Here is a 23,771-nt window from a genome sequence, read left to right as displayed (position 1 = left end):
GTCAAACCGCATCCGTTTTAGCGGGAGCGGTAAAAACGCATAGTGTGACACCACACTAATGCAGATACTACATACATTGACAACAAAGTAATTACTCATCCGGGTCGCCAATGATTAACAAGAAAAGATTAGGTCTATAAAACTAATACTTTTCCTGGAGACAGAAATATCATGCACAACCAATCTAGGATGATTTCAGTAAAGGTATCTTGGGGAATCTGAGTAATTCCTAAGAATATTTTTAAAAAGATGTATGAAGAGATTCTTACATCCTGGGGATGTTTTCAAAAAGATTTTCACAAGTTTTCCAAGAACCTCAGAATATTTTTAACAAAGGTTTACTAGGGAGGCCTTGGAGATTACTGACACATCTTCAATCAGAACAGTTCTAGGATGATTTTAAAAATACTGCCTAGTACCTACTTTGAGGAATATTCCCAAAGTGTTCTTAAAAAAAATTTAAATAAAGGGCCTAGAAGGTTACCAGAAAACTTTCTATGTAGGATTGTAAGAAGGCTCTTAAAACATTTCTAATTTGGCAATTCGTAACTTGAGTCTGGTGTACCAATTACTGGCTTGCATTTGCAATAGTTTTTCGCCTGTCATTTGACATTTCGCATGTTTCTTGGGTGTTCTTGGATATCTTGCATATAGCGTTTTTTCGAAAGCAAGAGAGAAAGAGACTACATCATGCCTAAAGAATGGCTCGTCTGTCTTTCTTTCTAGGCCGAGTGCGGGGGTGTGGAGAGTTCTGGGCGATACTTCGCTGAGATCGCATTTTCATTAACTTTACAATAAATTATGGGAGCGGGAGATCTCAAGTATTGTTTTTGTAAAGTAAAATCGAGATGTAAAATTACACCAGACCCTTTATATGAGACTTCGTCCGTAAAACAAAAATCAAGCCCACTAGAACAGAAACAGAAGATGTATTGTTTCTATCAAAATGCTTTACAGTTATTCATTTCTATCCCAAGGTTCCTTGGGTTTCTGGGGAATCAGCATTGCGTAAGCTTTGTATCTTCCATAAAAATAAACCCGTGAAAATTTCTTGCCCTTGTATGAACCTAGCGCGTTGGTGAAACTCGTTTTGAATTTTTAGCGTAACGATCGAAGGAGTATCACACAAGTAATAATTTTTTTGGATTTCCAACAGAATATCCTATTGTTGCTACAAAGGAACAAATATTTTATTCTTTACGTCCAAAAGACATCAGTTGAAAGAACGCCGAGGAAAATTAACGTGAGATAGGATGATTAAATCATGCGGCATAGAACTGACACCTGCAAACGGAAAAACCCGATTTAATTGGAGGTAACTGATAACGCCAAATAATCTTGAATTCGACTTGTTTAATGGCAGTTATTTCGCGATCGCGCGTTTGTGTGTGTATATTTGTCAACTTTTGTGCTGTGGATTATGGTGCTGAATGGAGGATGCTGCCGTACAGAGAAAGGTAGGGTTTAGCATGTAGTTTTCAATAAAAAAAGAGGTCTCATTTGCTTTGAAATCGAACTAAAGGTATATTAGGTAACTTGCACTGCAGTGAATATTAAATATGGTTCTTATGCGCATATGCTTCTTTGACAGATAACAGGCTATGTACACTTTTTTTTTCAGAAAATGACTTTAAATCCTCTCCTTGGATTGCAGAGTATAATTTTGAAATTTACCCATAACTTCTTTTAAGGAATATAAATACATCTTAAAACACATCATTCAAAGCTTTCGACCTTGTTCAATGTTGGATCACTACTTCAACGCGTATGATTTATCTTTTTACCGTTCATTGTAAATCGCTTTGCAAACCTCATAATCTTGACTGATACGCTACAATAGAATACAAGACATAGCTACGTAATGGAACGTGATTTGCTACAGTTTTGCAAGCAATGCTTCCTTGAAGACGGTATCGGCCGTCTGTATTGTAGGGCTAAGGACCTCCAAGAGAAAATCAAATTGATCTTCAGTCATTTTCAAATATTTCCGGTACGCCCTAGGATCTTTTCCAGTTCATTCGGTTAATAATTGCGTACCTAGGTAGTGTCACCCATACGATACGATACCATACGATTGCGTTTATGCTCCTAACTGTTCTCGGCGTTGAATCCATGGCCGGACGGTGACGTCGTGCTTTTTTGGTTTTCAAAATTTTCCTACATTCATCTAATAGGGCTAAACTGATTATTTCTATTCCTACACTTATTACTTGCTGATGGTTTAACGTCATTTTGAAAATTGATGAATTGAAATAAAAGAATCAGCCGCGGTGTATACCCAAAGTGCATGATGTAAATTCGCCTGTACTTCCGTATTCCGCATAAGCAAAAAGCAGCGATTAAAACATTGTGTTTATATACAGGGTGACGTTTCATCCTGGGTTATTTTGTTACAAGCACATGAATCAAATTTCATCTTGAAAGTACAATAGAGGTAAATTTACATCGGAGTAACTATCTCAAATTAAGACTCTTCTTGTGGACTCATTTCAAATCTCCTACTACCTAATTCATTATGAGACCTGTAGAAACAGTAGACTATATGTTTTTGTAATGTTGTTCTTTGATACTTTGTATCTGTGGTACTCCTTATTAACGAGCTCCTAGCGAGTTTATAATTTTGTGGTATCTGTCCGTCTGTCCGTTAGCATGATATCTCGATAACAAATGGACCGATTACCTACGATGAAATTTTTTAGGCGGATTCTTTATCGAATTTGTAGATGGGAGTTCGTGAATTGGCAATGTAGGCCATAAAATAAGCATGGCTCTTTTGACACCTCTGTTATTTATGAACCGAATTGCACGAAATTCAATATGGCTCTAGCCATACAATACGCAATGCCAAAAGTTGAGTCTAATCGATTCAACATTAGCAGTGCCCTTTTCGCATCGTGATGATTTACGAACCGAATTGCAAACACTATTAATTATGATGGTATGTAAATGAAATTTGATACTTAGGCACTTGGAATAAAAGCAAACGTAATGGTAGTTTCAAAATTGGGTTTTGCGCATGCGCAGTGCCAACGTTGTTATTTATGAAAGCATTTAAATGAAATTTGATACATGATACATGAATAAAAGCAAATCAAACGCCGATGTTAAAATTTGGTTTGCGCATGCTATAGCCATACTCAGGAGCTCGTTTGGGTTTGCTATATTTCTCCTTGTCCTTCAGACACTCGTAACTATTGACAAGAAAGCTCCTATTAGAAAAGTAATCAATTTCTATTTATCTTCACACTTCCTGGATACAAAATATTGCTTGATTCATAAAACGAAATACAAAAAATCTAAATTCTTAGTACATTCTCCTGTTTACAATATACATACAGCTCTGAATGCTAAACAAAAATTAATCCAACCAAAGGAGTAGTAGGACTGAAATTAAATGCAAATTTTCCAATCAATGAAAGAAAATAACTCAAATTCTTTGTTTTGATCGGCTTTTTAACAATAAATACAATACAAAATTTGTCTGGTCGATTCTGTAGGAATATGAAAATTACTTCAAACCAAAATTCAATAAGCACATTCCTAAAAATAATCGACCGCTACTTTATACAAATGAAAACGTTTTAAAATAACCTCGAAAATAACTATTATGGACGTGGGTGAGATTTCTTTCAGGTTATACATTGATCTTATCTCCTCTTGGAAAAGACTGCTTCCTTTAGAAATATGGCCGCTTCATTGATACAGTTGACTCCTTGATGAATACAAAACTAAAGGGCACATACGTACTGCGAATCCGAGCAAACCGGCTTCAATTTCGCGAAAGCAATACGCGAGATTGTGATTATGCAAAGGAATGAAATACCAATGTTCCACTGTGTTGATACTAATTTTGCCAAAATTATTTATTAGGTTTTATTGCGGGTAAATGCACCGATTAATTGCCTTATGCCGTTGTATACAAAATTTTATTTATGATACTCTGAGAAACTTACTTTTAACTAATTGATGGGAAGTAATCGGCCTTCGTTAGGGTTCGCTGACTTTTAACCGAGGGTTACTGTTAGCGATACGAAAAAGTTCTTTGTTGATTACGATGAGTTTTAATATTAGTTAATTGTTAATTTATCAAAAAATTACATTTTCGATTGACCTTCGTCAAATGTCATATTTTTAAAAATTTTAAATTGCACCCCCTAAATAAATTATACCTTATATAAACAAAACCACACAATCTATAAGAAAATTTCAGAGAAAAACCAAGTCAAAACGCCAATTTGAAAAAAAACCTTATTTTCCGAACCCAAGTGGGTGTCGATGAAACAAAAGATGTTCAATTCTTACAATTAACAGTAACGTGTCGGTAGTGTATGATTGTTTTTTAATCAACGTTGCAAAAATGTCCGAAACTCAAGCAGGAATGGTTGGTATAGTGTTTATTCTTATAGACCGTTACCACCAATTGTTTGCTGGCGTCACGAGTGTATGCTGGGAGATACTCTATAACTAAGCTCGCAGAAAGTTCACGTTGTATCTTAAATAAATGGCTACTTGCAGAAGAATTACCCCACACAATAGCTGCATAGGATAACAACTACGCATTTTTTAGGACATCACACGACATCATGTCCATAACGCACACAAGAAAAACAGAATTCTTAAAATCTAATTCTAAATTCTAATAAAGGTTAGAAATTGCTTAAGATTCTCTACTGCATTTTCTGAATTTAACAATTTAACATTAAAATAAAAATTACGTCACACCCTCAATACCCATTAAGTTGGCGCACCTGGTATTATTAAACAAATATGGCATGAATCGTAAAATACATAATTCTATAAAATTATTCGATTCACTACTAGGATCGGTTGCAAATGGATTCAGTTCAATATGAATTATTTCATCAGTTGAAGAAATAGTACAGAGAATCTGTGTTAATATTTTGATTTTCCGAATGGTATTGTAACGTTATTTATTAATTCGGGTTCGATTTATATCAATATTTATTAAACAGAACTAAAACCCTATAAAATCCGTACAATTTATATCGATTATTTATATCACACACTTCGAAATTTATATCAGCTTTTCGCGCTCTATGTTTCGTCCGTACTCGATCTCGTTCGATAGTAGACTGCTGCGATGTTCGGTCCGCAACCATTTATACACGCAAGCAATGTAAGTCTAGTACATTCTCGAATATTCGCGCGCGTAGAAAATTCCAGAGCGCCAAAGGCGACGTCATGTCTGGAGCATTTCCGTTACACTATTTTATTAAATCTTTAAAACTTAATCTACACCGTTACTTAATGTTGGAACTCTCATTATCTCATTCATTTTACGTAATAGTTATTTAAGTACATAAAAGTCAGGAAAATGACACATTACTGGCAAGAAAATATTGAAGTTCGAGGCCCTTTGGGGCTGAGTACTTCAATTTCCGGGTCAAGTAATGTCATTTTACTGATGATTTTTGTATTAAATTTTACCCGAAATCGTATTTTAATATAACATTTCAATTTGTATATAATCATTTTGATTAATGTCAATCTGTGAGTGATGACAGGAGTCATTATAGACATTAGAAATGTCACAAATGCGGCTGATAAAGTGACAGGTGCGGCCAGTAAACGTATGTCTGCTCTGCCTCTGTGATGGAAACTCAAATTTCCTGACAGAAAGTGGGCATGAAAATGACGATTTTGGGTAAACGCTTTTTACTTCATAATATTAAATTTGGTTGTGTAGCTGAAGCGAATTTTTTATTTTTCATAGTAGCGCTTGTCTTCTGTCCTGAACAGCCTGCGAATTTTAAGTAACTTCCTTACTGAGATATTGAAGCCAAATTCCTTCATTTGGATTCCGTTTCTTATACGCACATTTTCAACGCAGTTTTCATTGCACGAAATATATCTATTAGATTCACAGAAAGAAATCAATTTTATAACACAAAAACTTTCACTTAAAGTGTCCAATTTTCACTACAGGATTGTTGTTGTGGGACCTACTGAATCTTGTAGTAGATTAAGAGTCAGGAAAGTAATCTAAATAATACATAAAGATGTGTAAAAAACTATAATTAACTGAAATAACGTATTGTTTGACTGAACAATAATTGTTGCAGTAAAATAGTATTTTTTTTTGGTCTTAAAATAGGTTAATGGCCACACTCTTCGAGAGATTCTCATCTACTAAAAATACCTACTCAATCTATGAGAGCGGACTCATTTCTCTTAGAAAACTAAAGATAACACCTGTAAAAGTAGAAGCACTGGAACGGAAACGTATTTGGCATTTGAATCGTTCTTAGTCAGAATTCTCGAAAAATTGACAAGTTCACATTTTTTCTCTAGTTTGAATGACCAATCGGTGTACCGCATCAATTTTGTTTGGTAGTCCTGCCGTTATCCTTCGCCACTTGTAACACCGTTGGCATGCGCATACAAAGCTTTTCCACGTGGTGAAATAACTTCTTATTCCTTTTAGCAAGTTTAACCAGTAGTTCAACGTGACGTTTCGTGGTGCTCGGTCGGTGAACTTTATAATTCTCCGCGTTATTTTACTCGTAAATGTTACTTTTTTATGTGGTTTTGCTTTATCGCTTTTTTTGGTTTCTATTGGATGCTTCGGCTTCTTCAGTTTTCAGCTACGAGTGCAGTGTTGAGTGATGATTTTGTGAGTTTTGTTGCAATTTTTCTTGTGATTTATTAAGTGAACACCACCAACAGCACATTTATTAGCAAAAGGACACGTTTTTGGAGGGTAACTCGCACGTTAAATTTGGATTAATAAGCTCCTTGATCATAGAAGAGGTAGGTATGTGGTTACGTCTTCCATTTGTTTCCTACCTACTAGCCGAAACAAAACACCAAACTTTATCCATCTGCTTTAAACAGTTTTGAGATAAGCTTCCATAGTCATTTACATATTTAATTTGAACACCTGAATTTTAAAATAAAAACTTGTTTGTTTTATTCAAATTTATGGTTTTTAAATGTCTTCAATTTTAATATCTATCTATTCTCACTACCGACTTTGATCAATTTAGAAAGTTAGGTACACTTCCTATACTTCTATTTTTCTCCATTAAGATTACAGTTTCGTTTGAACATTTAATTGAATGGGAATGAGATACATTTCTATTTTAAAATTTGAACATTAATTAGATTAAGCTTCTTGTTCGAACGAATTTTTTGCGAAGATTGTATTTTTTTCTGAATTGCAGCAAAATGAACGGAAAGTAGGAATTTCAATTTAACTTTAGTGCATATTCATGCAAGGAATACATTACATTGCATTGTACATTAAGTTTTTGGAGGGTATTATAGTATAACAGCAGTTTCTATCCTTGTACTAAAAGAACACTGAAACGATTACTGAAATATCCATCAGGTATCGTCATGGCACTTTAAAGACACATGGTTTAGTTTCAGATAAAAGTTGTTTAGTAGGTAGTATTTTCAGCTATATAAAAAGATAACCATTGGTTATGTTTATGGGTAACAAAGATAAAGAAATCCAATAATATAAACTTTCGGGACTTTTCGGGAAAACACTTGTTTCATTTATCTTTTGGTTGGAAAGCGGCGTCAGAACTAAATGCACACGATGATCCACCGCTACAGAACCTGTTAATTAATTTATCATTTGTATTGTATCGATTTTGCGGTTGTTCATGTTTATTCCATGTGGAATTTTAAGGGACCACTACACTATTATTTAACACCTGTTGATAAAACTCGATCACAATACGTTGTAATACCTACCTACAGTGTAAATGTTATATCAAATCCTGGCAATCTCCTTTCATCGTTTATTACATTCCAGATCAATGTAATCTCTTCCACTGCACCAAGCCTTTCTGCCTGCATAATATAGTTGTCAAAAATAACACTAGAGAATCATCGAAAATTTATGTAACGCCACACCTAAAATATTTTTCTAGATAAAATCAATTCATTCATTAAGTTTCATTTCACATATACGCTTTAGTCCCTGCCGATAGACATTCCTATAAAAGTGAATGCAAAGAACCTCGTTTGTTATTGGGTATTAGTTTAGACGAGCTTAGCGAGTCAAAAGTAAACCATATTCTTTCACTGTTAGAAATTCAACTAAAAATGATAAGTTTCCTTATATGTGTTAGTAAATAGGAAGCGATTTGTTTCAAGATGCGAAAGGTTAAGCATAATAAAGAAAGTTGGCTCTAAGCTAATAATTTATTTTTCTATTGGAAAATGGGATGGGAATAGGCGCGGTGCCTTTTTTAGTGAGAGGCGAATCTAAAGTTACCGAAAATTGTTAATAATCAATGAAATCTTTTTTACTGCTCATTTTAAAGCACGGTTCCATTGCTTCAATTATTGTCTGCAAAATTCTGGCCACATTGCAATTGGTTAATACCGAGGTTAATACATATCTCTTAAAGAAGACGATTATACAATAATAATCGATATAATAATTCTATTCCTACCTACATTCATACTCTTTTCTCAATTTGAATGGCCTCCGGCGAAAAACCGGCTCCCTTTGGCCCTGGCAGGATTTTGGCAACATCGTATGGACATTTCTGTGGACAACGGGAGTTTATTAAAGGCGTCGTAATACCATCGATTTTGCAAAAGGAAATTTTGGAACGCACACACGGCGCTCATTTGGGGATAGTAAAATGCAGAGCACTACAGTCCGTGTGTTGACCAGGTTTGTCAAAACAATTAGAAGATTTGGTGACAAATTGCCCCACTTGCAGTAAACGAATCTACACGAAATTGGTGCCATCGCGATGGATTTATTCAAATTGGATGAACGATGCTTTTTGTTAGTGTCTGATTCCCCCATTTATCTATCTATCCGATGGAAACACTACAAGAGCCTTTAAAATATTCAAAATCACTGTTTTCGGAATAGGGCCATCAGGAAGGAATCGTCGTTTTATTCTAAATGGACCAAATGCTCAGCACAATGCATTGGGATATATGTTAAACGTGTTAAAATTACAAATCATTCAAATCAAGCGGCAGCAGTTAGCGAATTAAGCGAGGAATTGAGTAAAAGTGGAAAGGTCTAATAAAAATAACAGAACACAGCAATTCATCATTAATAAAGCCATACTTCCAAGTTGACAAAGAGCAGCATTCAAGCAACATGCAATCGATTCGTTTGGAAAAAGAACAGACTATTAGAGAAACGGTTAGCTGCAGCAGTATAGTACCTGTAGTCACATAAGTGTTCCTCGAGGGGTTAGTCGGTGTGGTATTCTTTCGTACAAATGACTGGTAGTCTCTGGTATTCCCGTGGTAGTCAGTGGTAATCGCTGGTTTTCTGGTGGTAGTCTTTGGTAGTCCTATGAGCATTTACTAACTTTTTTATTATTTTCCATTTTGCTTGTATGTAGGTATTTCCGGCATAAACTATGGTTTTTGTGATTTTGTCTATCAAATCGCATACTTTTTAAATTAATTGGATTGATTGTTGCAGTGCTGGTGATTGAAGGTGACGATTCAGTTTTAAAGGTGGTAGCGATTCAATCAGTAATAATGAATCTGTGTTGTGTGTTTAAAAACATGCCAAGGTCGAGGCCAACGTTTCCATGATAATCACATATATCTTAGATCTGGATCACTGGATCTAGATCCTTTTTAGAAGATGATCTTGTATCTAGATCTAGATTATATTATAATAGACGAGATAATAGATCTTCCACTAGTAGATCCAAAGATCAATTTTAATTTATTTATGTTATAAATGTTTTTAACGTTGGCGGAGTAAATCCTTTCTATATTAAGAATAAATGTGTTCCATTCAAGTTTTTGGGATTTACCATCCTTTTAAGAGTAGAGAGCTTTAAGCAGAAAGTCAATACTCATTAGCACAACGGGTAGTTTGGCATAGGGGGTAGTATCGGTAATTGTTTACAGTACACGGTGAGTCAACGATTATGCGGAGTAACTTAATGCCTTGAAGATAAGATTTTTCGATAGAGTGCTTTTGTATTATGTTATGATATGGTTGAATATTCTCCACATTTTAAAAATATTTGGAATTATACAGGGTGCGCCCACAAAGTAGGGCGCCCAAATGGTACATTTTTTTAAATAGAATCCTCTGTATTTGAATGCATTTTTGAATTCTACGTGGAATTGTACGTCTTTTTTATTATATGGTTAATATCCGAAAAGCTAGTAGTTTTAAAGATAATTCGATTTTTAAAAAAAATTTGGCCTTTGCATGCGTCAGTATATATTATCAAAATTATTAATGAAATTTTGATTCCAGGTTTTATATCTTATCTTGGGTTAAGTAAAAGTCAAATAAATACATCTACTATGAAACATTAAAAATGCAACTTACAGGGTGTTTTTTTGGTAAGTTCAAAGTTGCAAAACTTCATATTAAAAAATCTCACTTTTTTAAATGGAACACCCTGTATATTTTTCTGTCATTATTTAGCTCCTCCAAAAACCTTAAACTTTGGATAATAATGTCCTATACCTATCTCTGATAGTTTTCGAAATATCTTGGTTTTCCTGGGTTTTATATTCTAATCTTAAATAAGTTATATGTAATTTACAATAGTGAGGTGGAGATGCAAAAAAGGCAATTTTGATCTATCTCGTCCAAAACGAAAATCATATCGATTAATTTATTTTTCAAACAATTTATTTTAAGTCCAAAAACTGGAGAATAAGTAAAAACATTTGACTACAAAGCAAATTTAAATTAACTCCTAATGTCATCCAGTCAGTGATATTGATATTAGTTTAATTTTTTTTCATATTCAACTCGTTATTATGTAAATTAGAACTTATTTCAGATTAAAATATAAAAAGTAGAAAAATCAAGATATTTGTTTGTTTTTACCAAGGTTTTTACTATCAAATTTATTCTCTAAATGAACTATTAGAAAAATGAATTAATAAATATGATTTTAGCTTTGAACGAGGCAGATAAAAATTGCCTTTTTTTTGCATGGCCACCTCACTATTATGTAAATTACATATAACTTTTTAATTTTATTTAAGATTAGAATATAAAACCCAGGAAAACCAAGATATTTCGAAAACTATCAGAGATAGGTATAGGACATTATTATCAAAACTTAAAGGTTTTTAGAGGAGCTAAATGATGACAGAAAAATATACAGGGCGTTCCATTTAAAAAAAGTGTGATTTTTTAATATAAAGTTTTGTAACTTTGGATCTAGAAAAAAACACCCTGTAAGCTATTTTTTACTCGATTTTTTAAATGTTTTATAGTACATGTATTTATTTGACTTTTACTTAACCCAGGATAAAAAATAGAAAACCTGGAATCAAAATTTAAGTAATAATTTTGACAATATACTGACGCTTGCAAATGCCCAGTTTTTCTTAAAAATCGAATTATCTTTAAAACTACTAGCTTTTCGGATATTAACCATATAATAAAAAAGACGTACCATTACACGTAGAATTCAAAAATGCATTCAAATACAGGGGATTCTATTTAAAAAAATGTACCATTTGGGCGCGCTACTTTGTGGGTGCACCCTGTATAATTCCAAATATTTTTAAAATGTGGAGAATATTCAACCATATCATAATGCAAAAGTATTCTATCGAAAAATCTTATCTTCAAAGCATTAAGTTACTCCGCGCAATCGTTGACTCACCCCTCGATTCACCCTGTACAACTGATTCATGGGCATGCCGCCGCCGGTTTACCCGAATTATCCGAAAAACACGTTATTGTTATGTAGGTACGCACACCACTTTGCCTTAAGTAGTAATTCAGATTTAGGCGGTTATTATAATTTTTAAAGATGGACTTTTTCACAAGAGTTTACGCATCATTTTTCTTGCTGTTTTGCGTATTTTGCATAGATAAAAGTAAAACCTGAAGGGGTTACACAGAATGAGATAAGTACCTAAGCATTTTCCGAATAATGAATCAAATCCACCGATGTAAATCAGATTTACCTATGAAGGATCTATAAAGGATCTAGATCATTTTAGGACTATCTTGATCTAGGTGCGGATCTTTGATCTGGATCTAGATCATGATTTTTAAATGCATCTGGAGGTGTATCTAGATCTAGAATTAAAGGATGTTACCCAACACCGGTCGCAGTCCAGGTACAACTCCTTATCTCGCTGCCACCTGTTTGGTAGTCTTGAGTCTTGAGTCACTGGTATTCATGTGGTGGTCTCTGGTATTCATTGGTAATCTGTGGTATTCATGTGGTAGTCACTGGTATTCATATGGAAGTCTCTGGTATTCATTGGTAGTCTCTGGTATTTATATGGTAGTCTCTGGTATTCATGGGGTAGTCTCTTGTAGTCACTGGTAGTCCTATGGTAGTCTGTGGTAGTCTTTCGCAACTGGTAGTCTTTCGTACAACATTTTGCTCATGTATTACCCCCTCGGGTTTTCCTTCAGTTTTCCTAATTCGTAAGGTAAATACCTAAATAGCATTATGCGGGTCATTCTGTAATTGGGCGCATGCCTGTTGAGGGCCCAGAACAAGAGAGGGATAATAAATAAATAAACATATTCAATGATAAACCTCGAGATAAAACTAGATGGAAAACATTTAAACTAAACTCTACGAGAGATTGATTTTCAATAATAATAATTTGTTAAACAACGATATGAGCAACCCAAAAATTTGGCTGATGTGCGCATTTTAGAAATAGGAGACTGGGAGAATGGAAGATTAACTATTTATTTGTATGTAATTTATTGAACTCATTAATACAATCACAGAACAAGAGTTAAATTGTGTCATCAATAATAATTTACCACTCTAAAGGTTAAGTGGAATAGGGTTTCATTTCCGAAGGGAAAAAGCTACCAATTAAAATTTAAAAAATAACTAAGGCCGTCAATTCAGATTTGGATGAATCGAAATTCGAAAGTGCGTTTGCAGGGGATAAACGCTTTTCAAAAAAGACAATTCTTTACCAACAACTGATTCAATACGCAAGGAACGCAAAATCCGAGGCAAAAGTGAATTTGTGTAACTGGTGTTAATTGTGATTCAATTAAAAATTTAAAATCTTGTTCTCTCTACACTGTAAGGAAAGAAAATTTGTATACCGGGTGGTGACTTGAACAACGCACTATAGGAATTTCAATAGTAATTTCCTATTATTGGCTTCCCTAATTATTTTAGAGATAAATAGAGATTTAGGCGAGGATTTGGGTTTTTTGAAGAGAAAGAAATTACGAATCCATGCATACTAAGTATAGCTTTTAATTTTTTGAAAAAATTGAAAACTGGTACTTTTAAGAAAATCAGTTCTTGCCATGGCAGTTTGAGATCAAACAAAGCTAACTAAAATGGCAAATCCAGACGCTTTTGTTTGATTTCATCTCGAATTTCATAATACCATAACCTTACCGACAAGAAACCTAAATAGACTTTATATCTCGCTTTATATATTATATAGCTCGTTATATAGGGATAATTGTTGTCATTTTTGACCAAGAAATGATAATAATTCAATTTTTAAAAGCTGAACTAAATGAATACACATGGGTAAAAGATGACAATAGTAAAAAGATGTTTTATGGGGCAATAACGGGTATCCAATATGTATGGCCCTTGTCTTCAAAGCAACCGAACTTTAACTTCAACGGCTGCCACTGAAGGTTGTTCTTCTATTAGTTGAACTAATACTAACTAAATCAAGAATTCGTGAAAACCCAGGTGAAAACAATGGGAAATTTTGCATCTATGAATCCAATTTTCCTATAAAGTCGTAAGAAAGTAGTTTTTCCTCGAGTTTTTCTAGGCTCCTAAAATAGCGCTTGTTGCTGCGTTCTTAACGAAATGACTCAAAAATTTACCAAAATGGAAAGAGCACATAAGAAATAAGATTTTTTATGATAGGAAGAGAACAAAATTTAGTTCCTGTGCATCAAGTCAGTATGTTTTGCAGTTTCCCCGGTGAAATTGATGAATAAATAAAGATTTCGCTCTACAAACAACAAAGAAACAAAAATTGAGTATGATACGGAAGATTACAAAATCTATTTCAAGTGCATCAACTTAATGTGGTTTGTCGTTTCCATAAGAAATTAGTAAATAATAGAAAAGTTTACACAAACGTAGGTGTTAAGTACAAACAATATTTCAACCCCAATGCTTGTTTTTTAATTTGTTTACGGGCTACAGCTAACTTTAGAGCCTCATAAGAAAACGACTACCCAATCAAATACGAGTAGTATCGGATAAAAGCTCGAATAGACAATTACCTATACCTATGACCATTGAAATGACCGACTAAAGAATAATAATTAATTATTATCAAATTAAGTAAATCCAGAGGTAAATCCAATTCGATATAGGTAATAAATAATAAATAGAAAAAGAAATAGCAAGAGTCACCAACAAGGTCCAGGGGTAAGGTGGAGTTTTCCTTCAGAGTAAGGGAATGGGGTCGGAGAAATAACGTTGTTTCATTCGTTATTTGCGAGGTTATTTGTATCGTAAGTGCGATTTCGGGACTGAGAAGGTTGATGGGAGATCAGTAAATGACATTCACCCAAAAAGTGAACCTGTTTACGTATGAAACAAATAACTATACCTATAGACCAGGCTAATATAAATTAAATATACGAATATTTTTTATTACTCTGTGACGGTATACAAGTACTCTACTACCAACATACCCCTCCATGTAAAAAGCGAGGTAAACAGTGTTCTATAAAAAGGATTAAATTAGTTCATGTTAGTATGGATACGATCTGAAATGCGTAGAAATGTAATGCAGAAAGGGCGTAGTATTTCAAGTACCAAAATGGAAACTCAAAGAGTTCAGAAGCGGTAAAATTCTCTTTGAAGATTCCACTTTCGTAGATTCTACCGGGAAGCATCACATTAACAAAGCGCACTTATTTATATTTAGCAGTCCTGATTTACAGTTAACGCTTAGTTTTTAATTAAGAATAATTGCATTAGTGAAAATTATTCGAAATAAATACCGTACACAGTTTTTTTTCGGAAAGCATTTTGTATGACACTACTAGTAGATACCCAAATATCACTTATGGGAGCGTATCTTTTTATGTTTCAATATGAGGCTAACCTCGTTATTTCTTACATTTTTATTGTTAATAATCCGATCGTAGGCTGCTAATTGAAATATGGTGGAACCCTTTCTACCTTTTATAGGAAGGTACCTATATTGTTACAATTGCATCTCGTTCAGAAGCTACGATTTTCAAAATCACTGTCCCTCTGGAAATTTTAATAATTTGAAACGATATAAAATCGAGTAAGTAGATTAGACGCGGATTTGTGTCTTTATACCTCAATATATCTAATTTTTTGTTGTGTTAAAGTGTTAATTAAAATCATACTGATCAAATTTATAATCCCCAAGACTGTGATCATAAGATATGATTTTTTAAATATAATCCACGTTAAGTCACGAGAAAAGAGAAATTAATTATATCTTCTCACAACGAACATAAAATTAGCATAGAAATCCGGTCTCTCATTAATTCAATTAATGGATGTTTAAATGTTTAAAATTGTAGACCCACATCTTAGAGTTAAAATATCTTCGGCAGGCGATTATTTTAAAATGCTTTTAGTGAAAAATTTTTTTGAGCACAATCAAGAATTCCTTTTAATTATTTGAATTTAATCATTTTTTTTACATAATATGAAATCACTTATCTATATCTTCCAAGTTTGTAATTTATTCTTTAGTATAGGTCTGTTAGTTCGGAATAATTTTCAAACGAATTTACGCGAAAGTCAAAATGAACCACTGGGTTGGTGTTAGATAAACGAATTGATTCTTATATGAAAAACCGAGTGACAAACTATGGCAAATAGGTCTCTGGAATTTGTACGTAAAGGGTTATTCCGAGGGTTATTCGAAAACATAAATAAAATATTTTCACTTGTGTACCACACGCATATTTTGACCACCTCTTTGTCATTTTTAACGGAATATCCGAGGGAATATCTGACTTCTATTAATGTTCTTATTTCTTTCACGTTAAACCTATTTAGACGACACATAAAGTTAAAAAAAAGTGTCCAACGGCTCCAAAGAGCCAACAAAAGACATAAAATATGTATACAATTATTTCTTTTTAATCTCGCTTTCAACCTCGCTTTCAACTATATAATTCTAACGCATATATGTAAAGTGATACTGTGGGCCGAGCATATGATCGTAAAATTAAGCGCCAAAAATGGGGCAATACACCTACGCAATAGAATACAAATGCGAAAATCGTTGGTACTTATAAGAAAAAGAAATTAATCGATGGACAAATTTTTCACTTTTAATTGGAAACGTGAGCGCACCACGAGATATGAAATTATCATTTGCGTAAAACTCACTTCGTACTTCTACCGTAATTACTGGTTATTTACGGCGACGTTATGGTCATCCTGATATTATTTTGTGGCTGGTAGCTTGAAAATCGTTTAATTTATAGTCTGCGAGATATTAACGATTTAAATGGTCATTTAATTATTATGCCCCCGAGAGATAATACTAGCGAAGGATGTGTAGTTGAAAATTGCAGCTAAATTTGAATTTAAATTCGCCTTAAGAGATTTAAGATTTAATAACGTGTGAAATGTTTGATCTAATAAATCATTTTATGTGAATCATAATTTCACTGTAATTTTGCCTTCTTCGTGTTACTTGCCCAAAGAAGCAATTTAAGTAGTTTCATTACAATACACAAAACATGCACGAAATTCACTCCTCTATACCAAAGAGTATATAATGTAACTCTGTCCTCGTCTTTGTCTATAGTCTATACTTAGGACGTACTTCGGTTAGGTTGCCTAGATGATTGCCTGGTACCAAAATATTTTTTGCTTGATTCCATTGACACATACAAAAAAAATACCTCGAAAAATATACAGTGCAAAACAACATATTAGTAACCTGACCATTTCGACGTCTGTCGTCTGCATAAATTAAGAAGTGGTATCCTGGATGTTTAATTTTAAAAGATTGACACCGCGGGAGTACCCTACGTTAGCAGTTTTTTGTTAGCATGTTCGAGAGCAGAGTGGAGAATTTTATTGAATCATATTGTAGTTTCATAAATCGTACCTAAAGATAGATTCCGGTAATTTTCAGTGGAGAGCGTGAGTCGGCAAAGGCATCCCGTTTGCGTTGATTCCTTTTAGTTGATTAATAGATTAAAAAAAAACAATTAATCTATGGTTCATACTTCCAGAAGTACTGTAACGCACTTATTTGCAAATTACAAGAACAAGGTTGCTAATTTCATCGACCTCCAAATAGCTTTTGAGCTTAACTCCGTTGATTATAATATTTGCAGTACATTAGAAGCCATGGTTCACGAAAACACTATTGTCAACACTAGCGATGAATTAAAACCTCGGATAGTTTTTTGTTAAAACCATTTCGACCAAGAAATTATTAATCAATCAAGTTGCTCGGAATTAATAATTGTCGTCTATGATGTAATTGCAAATGAGAACCCATTTTTTAAATTCATTATCTCGATTCTACAAAAAAAAGTATCAAGAATGCATTGGAAACATCTTTGTCATGGCTGCAGGGGACGCTGTAATCACAGAAACTAATTTTAATTTTGCTTATGTTTGTTTATAAAAAAAAGCATCTTACGTAAATGCAATAAAAAACATAAAATATAGAAAAAATATTATAAACCCCAATTTTCAGGTCATTCGATAGAGAACAACGTTAGTAAGATCCCTGGGATATTTTTTTAAAACTTTCTACCCTCTGAGTTATAAAACAGGTCGCGTGTGGTTTGTACACTCTGTATATTAAGCTGCTAGCCGAGGTTTCGGTAATAAAAATTATAGCGGTGCTTATTTTCAAATGTCTTTCCCGAGGTCTTTCCTTTACTTATATGATGGCCTGTGCAATATGGAGAAGCTGTATCAGTGAAAAAATGGTGCAATGTATCCAACAGTAGTGTAATATTAGTGCAATGCGTGCAATATTATTGCAGTGTTTGCAATATTGCAGATGCGGTACCTGAACCTGAAAAGAATATTGGAATCAAAAGATTACCACAAAATTCCATAGAATATACAGAGTAAGTCAATGTCTCGGAACAAAGCGAATATCTCCGTTATTAAGGATCCTCAGATCCTTTATAGTTTTGTATTGTCGTCCGTCCGTCCGTCCGTCCGTCCGTCCGTGTGCGCTCTAACTCTTTTTAAAAGTGGCAGATTGAGTTGAAATTTGGTGCACGGGTTCTTTGGACATTAAGGACGGACGCTATTGATTTTCAGGAAGCTGGTTCAATAGGAACAAAAGTTATAGGACTTCGAGTGAATCGGGAACAGGAAAAACTACGGGCTCAATATAATAGAAATCAACATATCGGGTTGGGACTTCCGCTAGATTATTCCCTATGACTCTTAGATGTGTAATACTTTAATATAACTCTTCTCTGTGGTATAGGTCGAAAGTTTTAGAGCAAAATGTAGCAAAAATTACACTTTATACATGAATTTAGAGTTTTAAAAGGTTTCAAACGCATTATCTTGATGCAGCAAGAGTACATCACGTGCACATTTGATAACCGCATGTGTGTGATTCAAAAATGTTAAATTATTGCCATATGGGTTTTGATCAAAATAATCAAAATCGTTATTTATGCACCAAGATCGTCGAGAAAAAGACTAGGGGCATTATCTCAATGCTCAAGACATAAATTTGATGCATTTCTGGCGACCACATGGATTTTGATCAAAACATGTCAAAATCGTTATTTATGCACCAACATCGTTGGGAAAAAGACTAAGAGCATCATCTCAATGACCAAAACATGAATTTGATCTATTTTTGGCGACCACATGAATTTTGATCAAAACATGTCAAAATCGTTATTTATGCACCAAGAACGTTGGGAAAAAGACCAAGAGCATTATCTCAATATCAAAACATGAATTTGATCTATTTTTGGCGACCACATGGATTTTGATCAAAACAAGATTAAGAGCATTATCTCAATGGCCAAGACATGAATTTGATGTATTTTGTAACATTAAAATAAATTATCGTTAAAAGTTATTGTAATACTGAGGATCCTTCGATATTTCGTTGTATCGGTTTATTTATGAAGCAATTGTTTTAATAATTGGTGTGCCTATACCGGGTGTAAAAACGGTTTATGCACCATGGGAAATTTCAATGGCAATTTCTTTATATCGAAATATTTTCTCCCAGATCAATAGTTTACTTGTGGAAACAAATTGTTCAATAAAGGCCTTAGACTAAGAAATTATTACAACGACACATCAAATTGTAATAGTTTCCAAATTACGAAAAAGATTTTGATAAATATACCAAAGAAAATGTGATCCGTCACTGTAAAAATGATGCTCGCCTTTAATTTTTCTCAAGTGAGATATCAAGCACGGAACACGGAGGCGTTCTATATAATGTGGGATTTAACCTACTAATTATTATTTTATTATTTAAATTAGACGAAAGAGAATTAAAAAGATGCGTGCCCTCCTAGAGAGATGCTTCTAATCATTATTAATTTTATTTACTACCATAGGTGTCTATACCTACATATAGGTAATTTTTCTATTCACTTCTCGTCAGATACGTAATTTGCTTTCCTGTCAAACTAATTAACTCGTTGTTGCGCTTTTTATTAGTATCAAACGGATGTATCTATACGCTACGGTAAATATTAAATATTAGCGCCAAAAATTACGAGAGAAAAGCCATTAATCTGTCTTCTAGAATAGAGATATCGAGAGAGATATATTGGGCACCTACACCTTTCTTACATTTATATTACAGCCTATATCCTAATATCGAGGTAAAAATAATGGAGAGACGACAATATAAGAGAAAAGGTGATTTTCATTGTGTTTGTGTGTCCGTCCGTTCTTCCGTGCAATAATTCGATAATGAAAGCGAAAGTGCAGTTCTGTTTGTGGCAACATGCTATCTAAAGACTGGAGTTCGGACCAGTTCGTTAATCAATCAAATTTGTTAGCTTTTTTAAGGAGTGAACCGGCCATCAGCATACTTTACACGTACTTACGGGGGCTTATTTTTGAGACGAATTGAACCAGCTCATTTATACCTAATTACAAACAAAAATTTACCTTAATGATTCTGTTAAAATTATTATTGAGGCATAAAAAATCAAATCCTTATAATTTCTGCGTTGGAAGATTCGCTAAATAAGATATACAAATATTAGTACCTCATAGTACTTTTTGAGAAGTAACCTTAGGCTTTTGCGAGTTATGCTGATTTTAGTCACGGTTTCTTAAACATGTAGGATACTTCAACACGGGAAGCTTCGCCTCATCCCCAGAACGTGGGAATTTGGTGTGGTGGGAATGGTGGGGCTAATATAATTTTACGATACCTTCCCTGTGGGGAACGCTCTGGTGCTATAAGTACTGCAAGACTTTATGGACCAACTCCACTATGACGAAATACAAAAAGGGTTAATTCAACATGAGTGCACCTGCACATACGGCTGCAGAAACAATACAATCTGTGGCAGACATCCATATCCATATAAAAAAAAATAAAATAAAAAAATAAATAACCGGAACTCAGGCTTTTACCATTAACATGACAACTTGATAAAAAGGCAAGTAATGGCAATAACATAAAATTATAACATTATTAACAGAGCAACCATCAACATACTCGTACATGATGAATAAAACAAAATATCTAGGAATCGATAGGCGCCGAGAGGTGACATATTTACATCAGCTTAGACACGAAAGTCACTACGTATTTGAAACAAGTCACGGTGCTAAATATGAATATTCATTATTACTGGTTCAAATAAATAGTACAAGGAGTATTACGTTAATTAAAATTACAACATAGAGACATGTCCTGGTAAAATACTAGTAGACATTAATTCATTCAACAATGTTCACCTAACGCAACTAGCCCCCAGATGAAGCACTCTGTAAAGAAACAGTAATAAACATTGAAATATCTGAGCTACAAAAGAATGGAAATGCTGCAAGAGATTCACTTATAAATAAACAATTTGTCGATGTCCAAACTGCAGCAACCAGGGAACACAGTTGCAAATTAAAGCGAGTTTACTAAGCAAAGAGAACCAGCCGGTACGATTAAAGCAAATAGCCAACTGTAAGTTGAGAATGGTAAGCATCCTTATGTCCCGATCCAAATACAATTTAATTCTGCCGAATGAGTAATTAAATCGCTATAAATCGGTGGATGTAATTAATTACAAATGACAAAACTCTCCCTAAATGTAGAAGCTACAGGTTACTACTTTCTTATTTCTTATGGGCGCCATATTGAATTTTTAATTATAGAAGACAAGAAATGAAAAGTAATTACTGTCACACTAATTTTCAAAATTCAAAGTTTTACATTCATTTTTCAACAAAACGTCCACGGGCAACTAGATCTTGCTGAATCAACATGGCTATGGTGGCGATGCATTCAAATGAACTTGTTTGTAAAGTCCAATGTGGGGCCCGAGGTGGGGCCCATAAGTACTAAGAAAGTAGTAGTTCAACACCTAGCGTGTTATGGAAATTCTGATAACAGATTCAGATTATCGGAAAAAAGTGCTCATAGAAGGTGCTAGCGGCAACCGTCCATTTCCGACCGTTTATGCTAAGGAAAATGAAAACAAAATTGGACAAAATCGGTGATATCTCAATTATTCTCAATGATGAATTTCAAAAGCGCCTTTTTAGTCACAAAAGGGGACAACGTTGTCCCCATTTAACCTACATTGTATCTCTCACCGTTACGGAGGATCCCAATGGTGAGCCACGAATTTTGAAACACCCTATACGTACTATCTCGATGGATGAGAACTAAATTTTATGACATTCCTGCCTTGGTGAACTGTTTTGAGTAATGCTTAATGGCGTACCTAAATGTAGAGTATTGGAGAAGGATATTCATAAACGGAAAAGGAAAGGTCTGAACAAAACGTGTCTATCGGTGGGGCCAAAGCTTCAAATACGAATATCTCCAGAAGACTGTGCAAAATACACAAATTTACACCAAGAAAGTGATAAATCTGGATGAGACGCTTCCGTTAGATAGGTTACATTTAGGTAAAGTACCCATAGTTTGAGTGATTACTTTCGCTACTTTTGTAACGTATGAAATAAAATATTTTCTTTTTCATAAAACTTCCGGATTTATATTAACATTGACTGCACAAATTTTTGTTTCGTTCCGCTTTTTACAGAATTCATTCATTTCATATACAGGGTGGTATAACGAAAACAAAACACACTGAATAACTCGTTACGGAAATAGATATTGGAAAAAAGGCAAAAAGAGGTCGATTTTACTTAAAAATTTATACCCTTGGCGTTAACCCCCTAAGCAGGGTTTCCTACCTATTCACTAATTTTAAATCTCGTTTTAAATAAAACGTTTTTTGGAAGATACATTTGACTGCAGACCCTAGATAAATACAGCAAACTATGTAATAGGTTCACTGAAATAAAATCGTATCAGTGTTTTAGCATCAATACCTAAAAACCAAGACAAAACATTGGCATCTGACATATCAGATAATTCATCTTATAATAGGAATATCTTTAGTAGGTTTTATGAGTCTAAATTTTTGGGGGTTATTATGACTTTTATTTTATATTTTGTATAGCTAATATTTCTTATGAACTTGTTCATTCACATAAAAGCTTGAATAATTAAGAGCCCTTTGCAATGATTTGTGACTTGACCCAACATTCAATTTAAAATGATTGAAGAGGTGCCAACCCTGCTTAGGGGGTTGACGCCAGGGCTGTACATTTTTAAGTAAAAGATGTCCCCCTTCCAACCAAAATGTTTTTGCGTTTTTTTCCAAAAACACTGCATACATGAATTTATGATTACTCTGTATAGGTACTGTCGTATAAACTGTAGGGGTCTCGTTTCTCTAGGTTGAAATAATTCCGACGATGAGAGCGAGTCACCCTGTGGTTGAAGATTTACGTGCTGTGATCGTAATTTGAGTTTCGCCTCAGGTATCTCATTGGAGGTTTCAGGTGGCACATCCTAATTTATGTAGTTTATTTAGGACCTGCGGGACACTTTGTGAAGTGGGTACAGAGTTTTAGGATTTTATTGGATGGTCATTGTAATGCTTATGTTTTACTCGAGGTTTTACCCATTGTATTGTAAATCATGAATTTATGGTCACAGCAGTACATATACAGTATGCCCCGAGATGATGATGTTAAGACAAATTCAAACATCATCATCATAAGGACAAGAAACAAAAATCACAATTAAAAATAAAATAAAATGCGATAAAATGTATAAAAATTCTAGCCAATGAGCACACGTTGGGACACTGAACAGTAGATGGTTAAACCTGTCTATTAAACCTATTCCGTCAGGAGAAATCGATCAAAGTGACAAGCACCTCGGACCTACAGATACAAACAAAAATGGATTTTTTAAAACTTTAAATGCAAAATTACTAAAAGGTTATTCTAATTCGGTTCTATACAGGATTGCAGGTGCTCTCTTTCTTACCTAGCGACACACATATTCTATCTAACTTAAAAATAAATAACAAACAATATCTATACCGAGATCTATACCTATAATCGATCATTTTTAGCGCATTTTTGAAAAAAAAACTACGCCATTATATTCGTTATGAGTGGCTGGCTGGCTGTCCGGCTGATCACGAGAAAACTTACTTTGCTAATAAAAAAACTGATCTGTAATACTAAAAAACGCTTTAATTACTAGGTGCTCTTTTGTTTTGCGGTTTAAATGATCCCTGAAATTAAGTACTATCAAAGTACGAAGAGCACCTATTTGTTCAACCCTACTTT

At 34.0% G+C, this 23,771-nt stretch overlaps 1 protein-coding gene across 3 annotated transcripts in view; it reads left to right on the top strand.

Annotated features, from left to right (window-relative positions):
* Positions 1-1,367: 1,367 nt before the first annotated feature.
* LOC116160495 (protein prickle-like) overlaps positions 1,368-23,771 on the top strand; it is a 316,299-nt gene continuing 293,895 nt past the window's right edge. For 2 of the 3 annotated variants that reach the window (XM_031473700.1, XM_031473702.1), the window contains exon 1: positions 6,475-6,771. The gene's annotated coding sequence lies outside the window, so the exon portion shown is untranslated. Of the gene's footprint in view, positions 1,458-6,474; positions 6,772-23,771 lie in introns of those variants that run through there. The other variant, XM_031473701.1, reaches the window with a different exon arrangement.

This window comes from Photinus pyralis, unplaced genomic scaffold (genome assembly GCF_008802855.1).
Source record: "Photinus pyralis isolate 1611_PpyrPB1 unplaced genomic scaffold, Ppyr1.3 Ppyr1.4_LG1, whole genome shotgun sequence".
Lineage (NCBI taxonomy): Eukaryota > Metazoa > Arthropoda > Insecta > Coleoptera > Lampyridae > Photinus > Photinus pyralis.
Note: the sequence above shows the minus strand (reverse complement) of the source record. Positions and strands in the feature narration are given on the sequence as shown.